This window comes from Tenebrio molitor, chromosome 1, assembly GCF_963966145.1.
Source record: "Tenebrio molitor chromosome 1, icTenMoli1.1, whole genome shotgun sequence".
In the NCBI taxonomy this organism is placed as follows: Eukaryota; Metazoa; Arthropoda; class Insecta; order Coleoptera; family Tenebrionidae; genus Tenebrio; species Tenebrio molitor.
The window spans coordinates 1,098,068-1,119,865 of NC_091046.1; the positions used below are offsets into that span (position 1 = coordinate 1,098,068).

The 21,798-nt window shown below is 38.6% G+C and overlaps 1 long non-coding RNA gene across 2 annotated transcripts in view; it reads right to left on the minus strand.

Annotated features, from left to right (window-relative positions):
- LOC138131015 (uncharacterized) overlaps positions 1-21,798 on the minus strand; it is a 118,212-nt gene that overhangs the window by 60,764 nt on the left and 35,650 nt on the right. The window lies entirely within an intron of this gene.

Below are 21,798 nucleotides of genomic sequence, written 5' to 3' on the forward strand. Positions count from 1 at the left end.
CTTAAATTTTTCGAAGGAAATAGTCATAGCAATACCCTGTATTATGATAATAATTTGTCTATTTTCTTCTTCACATTTTGCTACACAAATTTTTCCAATAGATGAATTGTTGAAGCCATATAATTGAGAATTACGTATTAAATCCTACATCCATCTGTAAACTTACAATATTTGTCGTGTCTTTATAACTATATTATATACAGCTACTCCTGCAGCTCTGCACTGAGGTCAGTCAGGTCACAACACAATGAACAGTGAAAATTGAAAAGTGACAAGTGACGCACAGTTGATTGTTGTTCGCTCGCTCCGCAAAAAATCTCCACTCTCGAGATTTTAGCTTGCCGTGTCGTGCTGCGAACGATTTTCGCTAAGCTGCGAACGCTTTTACCGTATCGCATGAAACTAATTCACTGCCCGGGAATAAAAGGTATGTAGTTTTCACTTCAAAAATAGTATATGGACCTCAGGAGTGCATGATTGTTACCCTCAGTGCTCTGTAGGACACAAAAACGTTTTGGCCACGCTTTTTGATTTAAAAATGTGTCATTCACAAAGAAAACATCACATTTAATGGTATTAGCTCTTATTTGGAAAATTGTTGAAGTTTTAGTTCACACTCTAGGACCTGAAATATTATTCATTCTGAACGTATCGTGTTGTTCTCACAACAAACCAAATGTTCTCCTTTCGCATTTTTTTTTTAATTTTCGTCGAGTTTCCGAAAAACCTGATTTAATATTCTCTTTCGGATAAGCGAGCAGAGCAGTAATAGCCGCGGGAACACAAAACTAATCGGCTTGTTAAGCGAATCGGCCGTTAATCAACCCCAGGACAGGGAGAGGGTAGAGGGTGCGAGTCGGTATGAAAGCTCGTTCATTCTTACTACTTACTAATTAGTAAATTGCAGCTTCATTTACTCAAAGCTGATTCGTCGGTTTTCTTCTCTCACGACGGGTTTGTAACTTAGCAGCCTCCAAAAAAAAAAGCCGGTGAAAATTCTTCGTGAAGGGTCTCGATCTTGAGCCACCCCGCCGCCGCCAAACCGCCCATCTCCCCCAACAGATGAGTGGACATTACCGGGAATGTGCCGACATCCAAACCGGTCATGATTGTCCATTAAAGTGCATTTATCAAGCGACTAGTGGCTCTCCTATCGGCGACCATCAGCTAGATACGGCGAAAGAGCCATCGATAAAGACGCGGTAACGAGCTCAGCGCCTGGATGATTGATGAGGGATCCCGCTCGCGGTCAACCATCCAGGCCCGTATTTACACATGAATATATACATGTCCCTCGAAAAGAATTAATCGAGTCCCTTCTTCGCCAACCGGGGCGGAAGTAACGCGACGGCCGTAAATCCCCGAAAGCCGAATTCTTCGATGGCGAAGAGAAAAAAATCTGAAAACGTAATATTCATTTCCGGGAAAGACGCAACGGCATTAAATCGGACTATAAGTCAAGATCAGTCTCACCGATTGCGAATAATTCAATTTCGGAGCGCGGCGGTGGTGGCGGCGGCGGCTGCTCTCGACGGGGCCCTTTGACGCGGTGCATACGTCAAAAATTGTTTATTTTACGCAACGCCGGAACGAAACAAAGAACGGTTTCGGGGGCACAGGATCGGTGCCCGGAGGTCTCGTTTTCGGCTGTCGTGTTTGAAGTTTAATTTTATGTAACTGTTCGCTTTGATCAAGAGTTGCGATTTTATGGCCGGTTAAAAAGCGGAAAATCTTTTATTCCGCCGTATTCATCATCTCTGACGGTGGCTATTACCATTCGTCCGAAAATAATTGATGGATCGGGAAGGCTACCCTGCCCGGAACAGACCAAAAAAAATTGTATCCAGCAGAGGAGCGCCTCAGGGCACCGTCTCAGGCCCTGCTCTCTTCACATAATATGTTAACAACGTACGATTTTTAAACTGAATCACGTGACTGAAAAATCACTATCACTATCCCGGCGCATCCACCATTTATTACCAAATTAATTTCGCGCTAATACACCGTTACATAACAATTACGACGGAGACCACCACCCCCCCACCCCCGCTGCCGAATTTTTCCTGGGCAAAAATTTAATAACGCACGTTTTAAACGTGCCCCTCCGCCCCACAATCCACCTTGTCCCATTCCCGGTGACGTAATAATTAGAGGAGCCGTGACAAACTGCGTATGGTAAAATCCCGGTGTCGTAATTAACGCCTGGGGTCGCCGCCAACTTATCCCGTGTACCAGGACCGAGGATTTCCGGTGGGGAAGTGATTAATGTCCCGCGCCCGGCACCCGCACCAGAGACACTCCGGTGTCTCGATCGGCGCCCGGAGGACGAACGCACGCACGGAAGAGACGAAAAATTTGAAATCCGGAAGGTGTTCGAGGCCGGAGCTCCGCGGTGATTAGATTGGTTATGGGCGGCCGGAGTGGCCGGGAACATAATGGATTAATAATGAAATCAGACTGATATCCGTTCGGGTGATGGACGTCCGGGATGCGCCTCTCAATTGACTAATGTGTCGTGGATTATGATCAGTTATTATTGAAACTGATGTAACGAGTACGTATTACCATCCATTCCTGTTAGGGTGCATATTGGGATATATTGGACAGAGGAGACGTGCCGAAATTATAACCAATCGGCGGGGTTGACAGCCCGGAGGAAGTCGCCCCGTGCAGCTGATTTACAGCGAGGGGACGCCGCTTGCTTATTTTCTTTTGTTGTTTCTCTCCTCATCACAGACTTTCTTTGCGAAAATTACCCGAACAAACCAATAAAACACCTCTTAAATCCCACTTGGCAACCGCGACACAAACAAACCAAAACTTATCCTAAAAAGAGAAAATTTATATCTACGTATGTATCACTTGGGCGATTATAACTAAAGAACTGCAGAACGTATTCTGATGCAGTATTCACCACTAACTAGAGTGTTTCCTTTGCTCTATTTTCATTATACATATTACCTTGCAAGAGGACCGAGTAGTGAGCGAAAGCTGAAGCACCTCGGAGAATTCCTCCCTCGCATTTAAAACAGCGAACCTCTCAACTATTTGCCATACATGTCGTGAATTTTTCAGGCAAGACCGATACCTCGTAAATATTTGATCGCGTCTAGTATTTAATTACTGAATTATTAGCGAAACCGTCGAATTCCAGCATGTCCGGACAGGAGCAAAGAGAGACGAGAACAAAGGCTTGCGGTTTTACGGCCGGACGCAACATGCTACGTTTGAATTTGACCGCATTTCCACCCACACACACACACTCGCACACTGAATCGTAAAACGGAGAGGAAAAATATTTTCTTGTTGTTTTGTTGGTTGGTCCGGGCCCCGGATCGGAACGTCGACCGGATTATTTAAAACTAACAGTTTACGAACAATCCATCGTTAAATATTCGCAATTCTCGCTCAAGTTTTGCAGTTCCCAACTTTTTTAATAAAAATATTGCACTTCCGGCTCTGTGACGTTTACTAATTATTGCGAGGGTCGTGTCCAGAATTATTCCCGGTTTATTGTTGTGAACGAGTTTATCGATCGAGAGGGGGAAAATGGAGAATGTGACGAGTGACAATTGTGTGTGGACGAAAACTTCCGTTTTGGGAGAGGGAGGAGGAGCAGGACTAGGTTGTCGGTCTCCCGTTTTCAAAATCAGAATGGAAAGAATTCTCCGATTTCGCTCGATTCGGAACCTGTAATTGGAATTATTTGGGAAATTACATGACAATTAGGAAATAAATACCAACCAGTAACTGTAGTTATTTACAGTGAAAGTGAGGACGGCAAAGCTTTCGTTCACGCGAATTGCATGATGATGCAATTCAAGTGAACGAAAGCGGCCTTACTCTCGGTTCTGTATTTGGTTTTATTCGAGGTAAATGGCAAATAAAAATACATCACATTTTTGGATGGATCTGTTATCTGTTACGTCAATAAAGTGGGTGTGTGCACGTTGTGGAAATTGTGGAAATGGATGAAGAGTTATATCTTCCTGATGATGTTCTGGAAGAGGCAAGTGCCGCGAGGTACCAAATGCCTAAAAAAATTAAAATTATGTGATTAAAAAGATGTGCAAAAATTTACACAATTATGCGTGAATGAAAACCAGTGACTGAAAAACAGTGAGCGAAAAACGATGAACAAAAGTGAAGTGAACGAAAGAGAAACCTTCACCCACTGGTAACTATGGATACAGACTCACTTTCTAGGGAGGAATCGAACAAAAATGTTTTGTGGATATTGAAAAAAACAAAAATAGAAAAATGTCAATTCATAACTCTCATTACTTGATTTCACTTGAACTGAAAGTTGCAACGATAAGAAGAGAAGAAGAAGAAGATTCTTACTCTGTCGGTGATTTACACAATCTTATACGTTTACAATACGAAAACACATAAAAAAATTTAAAAAAAAACACCTTTGATTAAAAACATAAAAGAAAACGGAAATTGCTATTTACGTGTAATAAGTAGTGAAAACATTCAGTAATAACTATCCTCTGGCGAACAACACATCGATTACCGTTCACAATTGCCAACGTAACACTTTGGCTCGTTGTTATTTCATAATGGCGCAGTGCACGTGTTCTATCAGCTAGCTTGCATAAACAAGAACGCATCGCTTTCGTTACCCGAGGGCACAACGCAAAATTTATTGTTGTTTAATTAAAGTTAAAATTTAAATCTCGAGATGTTGACTAAACAACGCCATTAATTAACCTGAAATTAACAATATTAATCTCGAAGAAATTTAATATTCGTAGAGAAACTAGAGCGTTGGAATCGGAAACTCGGTCGTTAGCTGAAATTTCTTCTTCTTGCGCCGCTTTTACTATTGTTGAGGGAATTACGGAATAGTTGCTATTCTGCAGTCACTATTAATTTTTAATGGGTGAGGCACTCTGCTAAACCCGCCGCCTGTTTTGTGTGCAATTCAGGAGTTTTCTGTGTTTTTTTTTGTCCATTTCTTCATCGTCTTCCAGTCGGGTGAGGCGAACGAGGTTTAAAAATGGCGGCCATTTGTTCGGCGCGTCTTAAATTTAAATCCAGATAAATATCATTTGGGTCATGATGGCCATAACAATAAAAACCGACGAAGATCTACCGATTTATTTAATTCAATGGTTGTTATCTGGGCCATCTGCGTTGACGAGCGCAATGGGCACTATATCCTTGTTGGAACACGGCCTTATCAACATGCCTCTGTCCACCTGTCATCGTGAAAAATAGTCTTGGGGCCGTGTCGCACTAAACTAGCCAAGACGGAGCGCCGACCACGAAAAATCTTATTCCGAAAGGACGGCGAATATACACAAAATGAAAAATAGCGACAGTCGCCATCTGACAAGGATTATTTTTTATTTCGGACCGGGGCATCAATCGGGGGCGGCGCATCGCGCCGATCAATACGCGATGAAAAATTATTTCAAAATTTAAAAAAATCATTGAATTTTAGTGGTTTTGCTGAAAATAGTGAGCAAAGATGGCAATTGAATCACCAGTGAGGAAATCATATTTTCTCACTAGTGAGCAAAGTGAATGTTTTGCCAGTTTGTCGATAAAGGGCGCCAAGGGGGTAGACAGCAAGTGAAACCCGATTAACTGCAATTAACTCAAAATTCAAAAAGTGACAAAAAATTCCTGCCCGAAATTTCGATTCCGCGACTCTTTTTCATGGAAAAAATCAAATTCAACACGCATGAGCAAATGTGCATCACTTGTACGATTGGGGTCCTCGCGTTCGGCTCAGACGCCCAACTTCCGTACTCGTGATTAAATGCACTATTTTGCTCACTTGTATTGAAAATAGCTGTTATTTTTACACACACATTACGCGTCTCAAGTGTTCGTTGTTCTCGCTGCGTGCAACGAGATACTTGAACACTCGTTGCGCTCGTGCGCGAAAACTTCCCGCTTATACAAAAAGAATACAATAAATAATTAGTATTTTGTGACAATTAAACTGTGACTGATTGAGAACGTCAAAAACTGTGTTGCGGCCCAAACAAAATAAAATCCAACTTTAATATTACAGATTATTCTGTGGCGGAGAAAAATTCGCCCGCAAGCTCCCTCCCTCGGGATCATTACGTGCGGTTTTATTATTTCCCAAGACACATTAAAGTTAATTCCTCAACAAGTTCGCATAAACCATTCTCCAAGTTATCGATACCGACTCCGGCACAACTCCCACTCCTAATTATGACGGGTATACGAACTCCGGCTTGCCGGTGTTAATAACAAGATGGCCGACCGGGTTCTCCGAAAAATCGCCGCTTTTGCATAATGGGATTTTGATGAGTACGTCCCTGTGCGAGATAATCAGATGGCTCGCGTGATTTTCTAACACTCATTAGCCGAACACGGGTTCATTTGGGCTCAGACTTGTAATTTATTCTTTCGATTGCAGCTCAGACACGCGAAATTAAGCCATTTATTACCGTTTTGACGCCTTTGTTAAGGCGCCAGAGGTGCGACTCGGCAATGCTTATATCAGTCTGCGGAAATAATATCGAGGAATAAAGCATTGTTGCGAGATTTATGGGGCGGACTGGAGGTGAACAGTTCGGGGCCCCAATCCGAAGGGGTACGCTAATGAGCTAAACTTGGACTAAATGGAAATTCACTCTTTCGTATATTTCACAAAGAGAAACGAGAAACAACGAAGAACTGTTCACTCCGAGTTATTTCAAAAATTTCGTCACCACCATTTATTACTTTTGTTGAAATAATAAATGGTGGATGCGCCGGGTCACAAGAAAAACCACCAGAGCTTTGCTTCCCAATTTGACCACTTTTACAACGTAATTACATGTTATTGTACATTTATCCATGTCCACAACCCTTCAAATTGCTCTGACCCCCTCGTTCAGGGGGATTAAAACCGCCAACCGCCGTGACGGCCCGTCCGACAAATAACAACTTAATAAATAATAATCGCACATAAAACTTTCATTACCGTTAAATTTATCATCCCGCTCTGGTACAATTATTTATGGTAATTTCGTTTCGAATAATGATAAATCAATGATAATTATTATCCATTAGCGTTCATTTTTATTTCGCCTTCGTTTAGTATTTATGGGAATGATTAATGTTTGTTGTAACCCGCCGGCCGGTTTACTTATTAATTTATTTAAATAAGCCGGTTTTAAGGGGGCGAAAAAAAATCTTGTTGTCGGAATACGCCCATCCGGAAAGTGGATTTTTTTATTGCCGCCACTTTAATTACATCATAAACCTGCTTGCGCATGCAAATAATAAAATATTCAATTACGAGTTCCTTATCGCTTTTTCGTTAAAAATTGAATTATCCTCCGGTTACGAGCGGGGCAATAGGTGGTTTTAGTGGACGACTTAAAAATAATCCGATACCACGCACCTCGTCGACTAGCACGGACCACCCCCGGCTCGAATGGGGTTCAGGGTGCAGCGCTGATCATCGAGTCATTCGAGGAATAGTGGGATCTGGAGGAGGGCAACTGAGAAGAAGAGATAAAAAGATAGTAAAAGGGGGAGGTTGTAAAATGAGGAAACAAGCCGCGGAAGGAAGGCGAAAGCGAATTTAAAATGAATGAAGCGACTGTTAAAAAGAGGACAAACATTTCAGGCAAACAAAGAAAAATGTCTTCTCTAATATAATGACTGCTGAAATACCAACAGGTTCGAGCGACATTAAATGTCGATTGATTAGATTTGTGGAAAGCGGAAAACTAGAGTGGACACTTCAATAATGTAGGAGTGATTAATTTTAGTGAGCTTACAAGTGTCCCCAATTATCGACCCAAATTCCCATATAAGATTTCCTACATAAAAATAAGGAGTACTCCATTTCGAAAACAATTTAACAAATATCAGAAACCATCAAGCATAAAGTAATATTTATTGATACAACAATATTGTTTGTAAGAGCATACGTGTATAATAAGCAATTACAGTAATTTTTCGATATTATCAGTAGGTACTAATTTTTTATTTATGAAAAAAGATCAACTACTATGAACTACAATAAAAAATATTTTTTCCATGATCATTGAATTTTTGTGGTTTTTGCTCACTGGATGGCAATTGAATCACTAGTGAGGAAATGATATTTGCTCACTAGTGAGTAAAGTGAATGTTTTGAGTTTGTGGATAGAGGGCGCCAAATATGTTGTACTGAAAGTTTTTTCAATTTCGTACGGTTGCCTCGCCTTCGGCTCAGACGCCCAACTTCCGTACTCGTGATTAAATGCACTACTTTGCTCACTTGTATTGAAAATAGCTATTCTTATGGATGAAAAATGAAGCACATTTAAGAGTACAGGACCAGGGATACAAGATTCTTCAGGCTTAAGTAGCATGTAGAAATAGGGGAGGCTGGGACGCAACGGAGCTTAATTTCGTTGCATTTGGAAGGTAATGTTTTTACTGCCGTTGCGTTTTATGGACAATTTACTTTAAACTCGCTAGTTGTAGGTATTTCATTTTAAAACAATGAACTTGGACAATCGGCGAAAAGAAACGAATCAGTATTTTCTGACTTATTGAGTTTGCTCACCACAATAACACAACTCGCTACGGTTTAATATGACAGACCAACCGAATGCCAATAAGAATATAGAAATACACAATGGTAAATAGTGGTACGGGTTTGGGGTGTTTAGTTCAATCCCGTAGTTCCCCCCTGCCCGGACTTCCCCTATACAAAAAAAAAATCATTCTACGTTCATAATTTATTCTGACTATTTCATTGCCACCATTTTTATCAAATAAGATCGCTGTCAAATTTGAATTTCATCCAATGACATGCATATAATAGCGGTAATCAATGCACAAGCACAATTATCGAATCATGCAGTAATGCATTAATATCCGTCAAGTGCTTGTCATCGGTTGAAATTCACATTTGGGAGCGATCCGATTGGACAAAATTGTTTGAAAGAAAAAGATGAAAAATGTTCCAGAAAAATCTGTCACATTTTTGTGTTGTTTTGAAATTTTTAAATTGTCTCCCCGAAAAAGTCTACCGAATTATTCTCCGTACATGTCAAACTGTCTATAATTTAGAGCTGAAAATGATGTAACATTAACTGTATTTTGTTTTGTGACATTCTAATCAAATTTTGAAATGACACTGATGACCAAAATTTATGGCTCGCGACTGTACTTATTGTAAAAACGTTTTAGACGTGGATTGTCAAATTCGAAGTCGCTTAAAACTTATGATTGAACTGTACGTTAGTGAGAAATCTGTCATAAATTCCAAGCGCGTCTAGTTACTTTTCCTGGTAGTGCCAACTTAACGAAAAGTCCCCAATCCACATCTATAACGTTCCGACTATACAGGCTGTATTTGAAATATGTGTGTTAATTTTAACCAGTGAAAGAACTCGTCAACATTTTGCAAAATTCGCAAAAGTTGTCTAAGATTTTTTTCCCCCCAGTGTTTACCAAACGAGTTGTTTTATGTGATTAGAGACTAGTTGTCTCTTTTTTTTTTGTAACCACGAGAATTTTATTAATTATTTAGTTTTTTCTGTAACGATGTAATTTTTTTAACAAGACTCCGTTTCTATCACAACTCATAGGGTAGTATACATTTTGATGGCTAATTTATTCCAAATTTTAAATCATTTTGTGACGCTTTTTCGTAAAAAATTCAAATAGAAAAAACGTTTCATTTAACAAGCTCTGTTACGTGTTAAAATTAACACACGCATTTTAGATACACCCTGTATACACAAGACACTAGAATAAGTTAGTAGTTTTACAGCGTGATCAACAATGACTGAGTCTGTTGGCAATGAAACAACTGAAAAATTTTGGTGTTTTTTTGTCTCCTAATTGGCACTGACCGGATGTTTTAACTTGACACGACATTTAAAAAAATTAGGTTATGTCGGTTATGTTTATGCAATTACAATAATGAACGTTTGATGGTAAATTTCAAATTTGCCTGTCAACACTGACAACCGGAAATGTGTTTACAGTGGTACCAAAATCATTCAAATTTTCATTGTTACCAACGGATTCAGGCATTCTTGGTCACGCCGTAGTCATAGTCATATATTTCTTATGGCCCCTACAACTACGTTACTGCACTTTAGGTGCAGTCTTTGAGAAAGACACACTGTGTTATATTAGATTTTTCAAATATGTAACTCAAAAATAATATAAATCGAAGAATTGCCATATTAAAAAATATATACAGGATATTTCACGAGTGATAATGAGCCCCGCGGAATAAAAATGCAACCCACAATACATTGGAACGTAAACCTGGACACAGAGGCGATAAATATCCGGCTTTTCCTCCTGATGTATTGTGGGTTGCATTTTCTATTCCGCCGGGCTCATTATCACTCGTGAAATACCTTGTATATTTTGAAATATTTGTTGGGCAAACAAATTACTACGTAATTCCATTATTTTATTACATACTTACTACATTTCCCAAAATAACTGGAGCAAATTTTTTTTACAATTTAATGGTACGAGTACTAATACTCGTTTAACAGGCACTAAAATTTAACGGCATAATCACCTGAATGTGAAACATGCAAAATGTTTTCATTAACTAATTCTTTTTGCTAATCATCCAAATAGATTATGTCATTTATAATTTAAAAACATAATTAAATATGAATTTTTTCCGTGATAATGCATATTAAATTAATAACAAAAAAATGTTAACTGCCGCCTTTACAGGTTTTATGAAAATTACAATCGTACATATTGTGTTCGAAAGCGTCACATTTTTTGTGATAATTTTTAATTACGTCTAAGTTAAATTATGAACGGGCACAGCATTTCACCGGCCGAATTTCAAATAAAAGCGTGCAGAAAAATTTATGAATTTCGGAAGGCCGAGTCCTCTTTTTAAGTATTGTATTTCGGGGAAATTATCTGATTTGAAACACGTCGTACTCGTTAAAATTTACTTTCGTTGTTAAAAAAAACCCGCAACCATCGAGTACGAGCTTTAATTCCGAATTAACCTACATCTGGCGACCCCATCGACCGAGTCCACCCCCGGCCTCCACCATCAAAACCCACCCACCCTCGACGCGTCCGATTTTAAAACGATCGTTCGATTGTGCGAATCGCTCGATCGCGTGACTTCCCCTTCGCTTTTATCGTCCGAATCGAATAATGAAAACGCCACATAAGCAACCGCCGTCGTGACGCACTATTTATAACAATTAACATTCGGAAAAGAAAGCAAAACCCGCCGCCGCCGCCGCCGGTGTCTTTGTTATTCGACTCTCGCACCGATCGGCTTAATGAAGTCGAAGACCGACGATTTCTCGTGATGGCCGCGAGAATTTACGATGGGTGCGTCCGCCCCGACACGCAACCGCCCCTTAATTGCACCCTTCGCGGACCCACTGTTCATTTTTACACGTTGCCGCCGATTAGCCGCCTCGATCTTCAACGTTGGACGGAATTAGCCGGAGAAAAATGACAGGAATGACCGACGGTTAATTATTTAGATTGCTGCGAGCACACCTGAGGAAGAGGAAAAAAGAACGCGACGGGGGGAAGGAGTTGCGAGGAGTTTTAATGGCGCCGTAAAATGTGTACTTTTAATTATACGTGGAACAGTCGGCGGGAGGAGGCGGGGGGCCGCGATGGGGATGCTGGGGGCGGCCATTAATACTTGCCTGCCTCAATTCCAAACCATCTGTTTAGTTGTAGACGTTTGATATTTTTGAAACGGCTTCCGAGGACAGTTTATTTAAGACGTCTGCTACTTCTTGCAAAGCAGGAATTACGTTCTATTTATTTTCATCGTCGTTTGGTTACGCCAGACTTGATGGAAATGGAAAGAAGTTCCCGCGGTGAGGTTTTTCCGAATGCAACCGACCTATCCGCCGATCTTGCAACAAAATAAAATTAATAACACGCTTTCCAATTTCTCTCGAGTAATTATCGTTACTTCGCGTTTATCCATACTTTCTTTGAAACAAACGCAATTGAAACAGGTCCCTCCAACATTTTTCTATACGTTTTTCCCCTGTTTCGTTTAGAAACTGCATCGGACGTGCGCAAAAGAGATAAATTTAGAACAAAATACACAAAGGAGACGGCCAAATTATCGGGATTCGAATGTCCCAAATCCGGGCCGCCATCCGACACCGAAACGCCATTACAGAACAATAATGTCTCAACTTTCGCTGAATTGGGCATTAATGCGACGACCATTAACGGAATTTTTATAACAAACTGGCATTAAATTAAAGAGTTGCACCTTTATTGTTCCAAAGCGCTCAAATTGTACATTGGGGTGGCTCAATCGATAAATAATTCCACAAACGAAGCATTCACAATGTCTCTAAATAACTTCTGATATAATAGGTTTAGGTTGGCGTTTCCAACGAAGAGTTCAAAACTAAAAATCTGGGGCATTTGTTGCTAAAATTATCCTGCTAACCTTCAAATCATTCAACGTTTGAAAAAAGAACTATACTACAGGGTTACTATAAATGACTGTAGTCAAAGCAGGCCATGCGCATGTTATGAAATTTTTGCCGCTTTCAGTGAACTGTCAATTTTTGTCGCTGTCACTGTCATTTTTTAGGTGAAAAGAGCGGTGATGAAAATTTTATTTATTTTTTTAAATTAACACCTACTTGGACTACAATCATTTATAATAACCCTGTATGTACATTATAAATATGCATCTAGGAGGCAATAGAAGTGTGAATGCACCTTTAGCTCTCTCACCAGAAAAGTTACTAACCGTTCACAAATGACAGTAACGACATGAGCCCGAGCATTGCCATCTAGAACACAAAGCCTTAAGGCAGCAATTGTTTTTGATCCTGACGTCACAGTAATGGCTTCATCGAAAAACGAATTAAACCTCCAGAATTTAATAAAAACTGTAGAATTTTCGGTTAGCGCTGTTTTTTTAGTAGAACGATGTGTTTAGGCTTTACAATTACTGCCTCGGGAAGTAAAATGCCATTAATGACGCGAAAATTGTCATTTAGAAGTGAGGTTAAGTTATTGTTTTTGCGTAATTTTTACTTTGTGAATCATTTAAATAACACCAAATCACAATAAATGCTTCTTACATCTTAATTATGTGTAGCAAATATTTTTTGAAGTAAATTGTACTTACAACGACAATCATGAAAATGTTGATAGGTTATAAAAATAGTTCCCAGGTTTCAACGTCTTTTGCGACGATGAACAGTAAATACCCTGGTATCAACTGAAATTATTATACACACTTCCCACCAAGCTTTTGCTTATCTCACAATTTTCAATCTTCCATAAGAATGATTAAAACACCGTATTTGATACTTTCTGAAAATGTAAACAAATTTTGAGGTTTGGTCTTCCTCGTGACGTCACACGCTGTGGTGCTCTAGATGACAATGGCCCGAGCGACTCGCCCCTGCGTCTAACCTTAAAATGATACGTTTTGCTCGAAACTTGTTTATTGTTGATATTGTTGATTGAAAATACAAATTAATTAATTGTTTTAGCATATTTTCAGACTGAACAACATGGTTGGCAACCATAACAAAACATAACACTAGATGCGGGTTTTTAGCCAGGGTTGCCAAACTAAAATCAGCTTTCCATAGCCGCCTAAGCACATTTATAATGAATTAAGTAAGTATAAATAGTTTTCTTGATCAAAATTCAATTGAGAATTAACAAAAACCTCCGCGGAGATAAATGCAGATACAAATTGCTCCTAGCCTGAGGTAGAGCACTAATTGTTATTTATGCAACAAGTGGAATATAGATATTATTATCAGACATATGTGAAGTTTGCACGACGAGGCCGCCAGCCGAGTTTATGCCATCACATAAATGCGAAAATAATGTAGTAGGTATAACCGTTCAGAAAGTTTGTGAAAAGGTAATGAATTCTTTAGAACAAGACCTGCTTTCAAACATAGAACTAGCAATGCCAATCATTATTTCAGTCCCCGTTCCTGAAAAATGACGACACTCAAATATCATTTCACTCACTTTAATTTGTTCTTCACTTACTTTACCACATGGCGTGCGGTAAATCATTTATTATCGTACGTCGTGTCCTGAAACGCTACGCTCGTGACTCAAACTTCGAGCTCGAGTGGAAAAAAGATCCACTTTCCTCTCTAGTTTGACAAATAACTATGTATTTTACCACCCAACGTGTATAAAAAATTTCCTGAAGTACACAATATTTGACTAGTACGTTGGTAGATCCGCCAGAGCATAAAGCTACAAGGATTTCGTCATGAAAATTTATGGTAACAGTTTTTTGAAATTCTTGTGGAGTGCTTTTGATTAATTTTGCTGCGTGGAGAAAGGGTAATTAGGGAGTAGATATAGTAAATTAGTTTCTACAGGGTGGGACGCCACTAAGAAAAAAAAGCAATTGTAGTGTGTTGTGTCGGAACAAAGTTTTGGTTCCCGAGAGGTACTTCATCCGAAATTGTGTAGTAACGACCCTTCAATTTGTCAGATCTAGCCCCTAATGATTTTTGTTTATTCCTAATATGAAAAACAACATGTTTCTGCCATTGCAAGTAAACCAAAAACTGCAACATCATTGCCACCGTTTCAGATGATTGCGTTGTTTCAACAACCTCTTCTAGCCAGTTCCTCCGACCCTAATTAACGATTAATTGATAATCGAATGGCACAACGGAAGAACCTCGTTACTATTGTCGTCGTAATGAGGCGCTAATTGGTCAAACGCCGAAGAATGAAAATCGATTTAAAATCAAAGACTTGCACCGACATAATGAGGTCCATTTTTGTTCTCTCTGCGAACGATTGTACACACAAGAATTCTGTTTACATGGAGTGTTACGTCAGCTCATTTGTCATTTCCATTGAGGGTTGAACTTGTAAAAGCACATGTGCTTATGACAGGAGATTTTGTATAATACGTCGATGTCGTGCTGCTCAAGTTTTAAAAAATGTAAACGCATACATTACGGTTATTCTAGCTTTTGTGTATGTTTTTGTCATTTTTTCTCTTTCGAGTTATCCGACGAGATAAATCAACCGTTATTAAAAAAAAGAGGGAGAGAGTGAGAGAGGCAAAAAGAGAAGGTAATGACGAGCCAATGTCATCGGAGCAAATAAGAACCGTTATTAAAAACTAATAATCTTGGAGAATTGTGTTTTCTCGTCATTGTTTGTCGGGTCCGGGACGCGTTTTTATTGTATATATCAATATTTTGAAATAAATGTCGGATGAGATTTCTCCGGCAAACAACAATGAGAAATATTGCATTCGTCTGGAAATGAGTTTCTTTTCCGTCGAATGGAATTTCTGCAACGGAAGTTTGATTGAGTTTTTTTCGACAAGTGCAAGCTCCTCAAACAGACTCCTTGCAACTCAAAGGACTCCACAATGAGCGACATGTTAATTCAAAAAGCGATTTAACTTATATTTAAGTGGATTCCAAAAAACTCGATAGAGCGCTGAGAGACTAACACAAAGGAATAACTAAAAAGATTGACTTTTAACGGGGACAAAATTTAAAGAGAAAAAAAATTCTTCATAATTCTTTGATTTTTGATCGAATGTTCCGTGGCCCTAATTAGGGTGATTTTTGATCGGATTTTTCGTCGGGGTCCCTCAGGTGCGAGATAAATCTCGCACAATGACAGAACCCATCGAAGTCGGCTTCCCATCGCAAGCATTAAACAAATTACGAGCTCTTATCTGGCCATCAATCTGACGTAATATAATTAGAATCCTCCGGGCCATAAGAAGTCCGAAGCATCCGTAAGCTCGTCTAACCAAAGAGCCATCCCTTACCGATCACAAAAACACGTAATTCGATTGCTACGCACCACTAGATCGACCGCTCGTCCCCCGCCGGGATCCGACACCCTCCACCCTGGCACGGGGAAGAAAAAAAGAAAACGGAGAAAGCAGCAGAAATTGGCTGAACGTATGAAAGGTGATATATAATACTTGTTAGGGGCCGTATCGGAACAGAAAATAGAACAGTTCGAGTGGTGTTCGGCTTAGTCGACGTAATTTCGGTAAACGTGAGACTTTATTATTTAAATAAATCGACTATTTTACGGGAGAGTTCGCGTTTTTCTATATCGGGGTTTTGTTTAAAATTCGTATGCGATGTTTCCGGGTCGGGTGCACACCTTGGGCAAATAAAAATGTAAACTCAGGTCCAGTTCTTGTTTTATAAAGGTTACCCCGAACGGGAAATATTAATGTGGCTGAATAACAAAACGCCAAAGATTGGATCGGTATTTTTCGATTCTGGATCCGCTGAATTATAAAACGGCAGACTTGCCCGATTCCAAAAATAATTAAGGACCGTTCGACAAGTTTAGATTGGAAACTCCCGGAAGAGATTCTACAAAAAATTGTTACTAAAATAAAAAAGCCGTCGAACTAAAAATTAAGACAGAATTAAAAAAATGTATCTTCAAACGGCAGAAGTGGCTTTTTTTTTTGTAACTGGACTTGAACACTTCAACTCTAAAGGGTTGAAATGTCTCGGCTTCGTCTCGGTCTTCAATGTCTGGACTTAGCACAAAAAGACTCACTTCTACTCTTAATGATATAATCTACTATGCCTAAGAGCAGGTCTGACCTCGTTCATGAAAGGTAATTTCTTCGAAGAGTAATTTGTTGGGTACGTTTTTTAGCAAAATATGCTTCAAATGAATAACAAAGGTAGAGAAGTGAAAAAGAAAAGAAACGAAAAACAAAGAGTTGATGAAAAAGACGAGAAAAAGAATTAAACTGAAAAAGGAAGACCACTTTAGAGCAAAAATAAAACAACGTGTTCGTTACAAAATGTCATAAAAATTATTGAACATAAAAATTAACAATTAAGGATTGATTATTAGATTGGTTACTTTTTAGATTTCATTGTAATTCTTCAAATGTCTATCTGTCTGTCTTTCCTTTCGGCTGTAAAATGTATTGCCTAAAACGAAGTAATGACACAAGAGAGGAAATGACACTTTGCTCCAATAATTTTTTAGCTACCTTGTTTTTATTGTTGGAAAAAAAATGAAAATTAAAACGTCAGAGTGAGCACACTTGCCGTTCCCAAGGTTTTGTTTTATAAAATGTTATTACAGAGATTTTCGAAGAGACTGAGATGGAGTAATTGGATTTATGACAAAAAGAATGTTTTTTATTAAAAAAAAGAAAAAACGTTGCAATAAACTCAGGAAGATCTGATTTTGGCTTATTTTTCAAGCAAGGGGAAAACGTTAAATTCATATTACGCGTTACGAGGAAAGCTGACGATTAAGGAAAACACCTTGAATCAGTTTTAATAAAGTTGTACGATTAATATTAATAGATACATAAATTGGGGTGTTTTTTTCACAAACCTCATTTCATTACAAATTACGTTCAGTAATAGTTATTTACGAACCGAGTGCGAGAAGACATTTTTTACGCAAGAGCGCATTAATTGAGGCACGAGCGACGAAGGAGCGAGTAGGTACTTCATTTGCACGAATGTGCCGAATATGTCTTCTTTGTGCAGTATTTTTTGAAATGAACATTATGTCTGATTTGTCGTCTACCCTTTGTGAATAGATGGCGCTTGTCCATGCGCTTCCAAAGTGTCAATCGAATTAATAGCGATTTATTTTCACTCTTTCGAAATTTCCAACATCCAAAATGGAGAAATGGCGTTTGGTAATCCGGATTGTATTATTCTCAAGTCATATTATTTTCACAATGCTCAAAAAGATGAATGCTTTTTGGATGATTTTGAAACACTAGTGCGCGAAATCTACGTTCACAGTCGCGAAAGAAGAAAATAATTTATCTGGGATGTACTAGTATTAGAAGTAAATTTAGAAAAAGAAAGAATAACAAAAAATTAGGAATAAAATACACTAAACGAAAAATATTGACAGTTAATAGAAAAGAAAATACCTTGAATGCTAAAAATAAAGAAACTGGATATCAAAACAGACAAATTTAAATAACAAAAAAAAAGCAGAACGTGAACAAAAATATACATACAGGGTGTCCCAGAGTTGCGAAAAAGCTCCGTAACTTGTTTGTTATTAAAGATATCAACTTTTACTTTTTTCTAGATGATAGCTACGCTTATACTGCACATTCGGAAAATATTGCGGTATATATACAGTGTGTCTCAATATTATAAAAACACTAAAGTTATGTTTTTTTAAACGGAACCTACCCACTTTAATTTTATTTTTGAATTCTATACTAAATTATGAATAAAATTTATACAGGTCGTTTTTACTTATCTGCCATCGTTTTTGATCAGTGGCGCTTTTTTTACCAGAATTTCGAATTGCAGGAGTCCCTTCGAAAATTCGTACCTTCCAAATCGTTGCACATAAATTAAAATGATTGACGCTGTTTCATTTCTGAATGTTTGCCGCATCTGCTGAGTGTTTACTCAACAACCTGCTCAGTCGCATATGCCTACTGTGATTTTTTAAACATAACGAAGTAAAAATGTCAAAAACCAATTTTTTTTCAAATGGCACCCCTTATTTATTATTGCACTGGTCGAAAGCTTTTTTGACAAGCTTTTGAACAATATGAGGTTTGTATAGTCGAATCTAAAAATGTAGGGTGCTATCCTAAAATCGCTAAATTTGGTGCAATTTTTCCGTTAAAAAGACAATACAAAAATCTAGTAGGCCTAACAAAAGATAATCACACAATATGGTCACTCCATAAAGATGAATCAACCAACAAAACAATTCTGTTGTCAAGAGAGAAGTCTGAATGTCAATATCGCTGGAAAAAATGTGACATTAAAATGGAAAGAATGTATCAAAGGAGCTAGAACATAAAATACAAAATAAGTTTCAACATTTTCGAAAGCTACCACGCACATTTGTGAGATAATATAATTTTGTAAACATAAAATGATATTTTGTAGGCGTTCCCGTAAATAAAATATGGGATTATTATGAAACACAAAGAACACGGTATCATTACCATCAACTAATAACCCAAAACATTGAAAAGTAATTGTTATATAGAATGAAATCGATCGATTGACAATGCATCAGTTGAAACTACACTTCCAAATTGTAAAGTGTATGCAAATAAGTCGAACACATTAAAAACACAAAACAGTTAAATATTTTATTTGTTACTAAATTGTAAACGTCATTTATTCGAACTGTCACTTGACGTTGAAAAGTCATTTTAACTGGCTAGTAGCGTTAAATTGACAGCAGACCAGTTATGAATTTAACAAGTTAGTAGAGAAATTTGAAATTTGGAAAGGATAGTAGCGTTTTTAACATTTGAACATTTTTATTTCTTTGTTTCATACAAATTAAAATTAAATGTACAATTAGAATTTCCGCTAATGTCGAACATTCCTGAAGCGGAAGTGAATTCGCTCGTCATTGGACAATTAATTGTAGAACCTCCCGAAGTGGAAGCCACATTTGTCGAAGTGGAAGCCACATCTGTTGAGTTTCGTCCAGGAAACATTTTTTTCGCAATTTCAATTTTTTTATTGATAGAATCACCCACATAACCTTCCGCAATTCCACTACTTTTCCATCCTCCCGCACGTTTTAGTGTCAAAATATCTCCACCTGCATCCACAACCATTGTTGCTGCTGATCGGCGAAATGAGTGACCTGTGTATAATTCAGGTTCTTGTAGCCCTAAGTATGTTGCAATTTTTTTCGGTACACCGCCAATAGTGTGCTGGCCAACATTGAGGGAAATACATTTGCCATTACGGTAGGTTAAAAAGAAACGTAATTGGTCTGCTTGACGAGGACGAAGAGCTGCATATTTTCTGTACAAAACACAAGGTTGAAAACTGCAGCCCTCATCTGTGATCGTAAATCTCCTTGTTGTTAAATTCTTTGTATTCCGTAAAGTGACGATAATATATTTCTCGACATCTTCTACGTCCTTCACCGTCAACGAGAGAAGCTCGTCACACCGGCAAGCACCAAACATTCCAAAAATTGTAATCACTTTATATAACAACCAATAGTCATCAGGAGCTTCAACAAGAAATTTTTCCACTTGCTCTTTTGTTAAAACCCTTGCCTTCTTCGGCACGTAACGCTCATTCTTTCTCTTGAGAAAAGCAATTACCTTATGAAATCTACAAATGTCAAGTTAAAATATCACTTTTTTGACAACGTCTGTAATAGGAAAACAAACCTGCGAACTTCAGCATTTTCTTTAATTTCCAGGCAGCTTTTTAACATGGACCATTTCGACCACAAAGAATTGGGGCTAAATTTGTCTGATAGTTGGTGAAGATACACCAAAAGAACGTCTTCCGTTACACTAGTTACGTTATTGTTTTTCTGCCAATTTTTAAATTCTTCATATTCTCGTTCATATCTTGCTAAAGACTTCGCTGGCAGTAAACTGGAAGCCACGTTTATAGCTTCCTTTTTCATTTCTTCTGCCTCGTTCATTTGAGAAAAAATCTTGACGGAAATAAACAATTTGAACAAACGGCGCGTTGTCATAGTAATTGTACTTCTAAGGTTTCTGAGTTTTGAGCAATAATTTGGAAGAAAACAGAATTTGATCATTTTTAATTTTATTTAGTTGTTTACAATTTAGTAACAAATAAAATATTATACAAGACACGCCAGGTAACTGGTTTTACTGGCTCAAGGAGGTAACTGACTCGTCTTCGACTCGTCAGTTATATCCTCCATTCGCCAGTAAAAACCATTTTACCTGGCTTGTAATGTAAAATACTATTAACTGTTGCAAGCGAATTAACAATTGGATTATTCTAATTGACACGAAAATTTACGAGTATCAAAATAAAGTAATTTTGAAACAATCCAAACGAAGTTTGCGTCGCACTCACAAAACTGAAAACGTAGTTAGTTAGCTTTTTAGATTTTAGTGGTTCGCGGTGATTCGCACCTGCTTCGTCATACAAAACGCGAAAGCAAACGCGTGACATATACGTGCATTCCATCCCCATAAATCTCCCCCTTTTTGTGTGGCACAACTTTCGGCAAAAATTAACGCGACCGCGATCGTCGCCCCGTCGAAACCGTCACACGAGCACCTCTCCCGGTTCCTTTCTCTCCTCCACTTCCAGTCTTGAGATATATCGCGTTCATTCCTCACACCCCCGACTCGAGCGCTGTTGAAAGTTAATAAAGAAGACAGCTTGTTCGATTTCAGATTGGCATCTAAAACACGGTCTTGCAATCGAACGATCCGCCTTACATAACAATTTGTAACAATAGCATTGAATAGAGAAAACTTTGAATAGGACCCCTCTGATTAATTTATTAAATCGACGGCCCAGAACGCCCCCGATCCAATTTTAATTAATCCCCATCGCCGATCACGACAATCGAACCGGCGGAAAAAAATCGCGACAATACCCGAGTCCCAAGAAAGCGGGGGTCGCGCGTGGGGGCGAGATTTTAATTGACCGAGAAGAGAATCGACGTGTACGTGAGTCACGGTAAATTGATTCCGTTTTTAATAATTCCTTTTGTGGGGGAGTCCTCGATCAACTTTATTCGATTCTCTTTCAGTATTCAAATCCTCAGTAGGATTTCCCATCATCTAAATTCCTGGCAACAGGATTAGGCACCGATAAAATCTATATAAAAGCCCACCTTAAAGAGACGAACCGGATTTTATTGAACCGCGTAAAAGTAATTTACCGAATCAATTATTCCGGGAGTTTGTTGTTGCTCCCGATCCGGAGCTAATCATGACGGAAGGGGTGGGGCACCGCCACCAGTTATTATCCCATGTTTTTAATTCGTTTTTCGTCGCGGAAGCGTTAAAAACGGCATTCATCATGCGATCTGCATGTGTGCGGCTTAAAATTCATGGGTTCATTA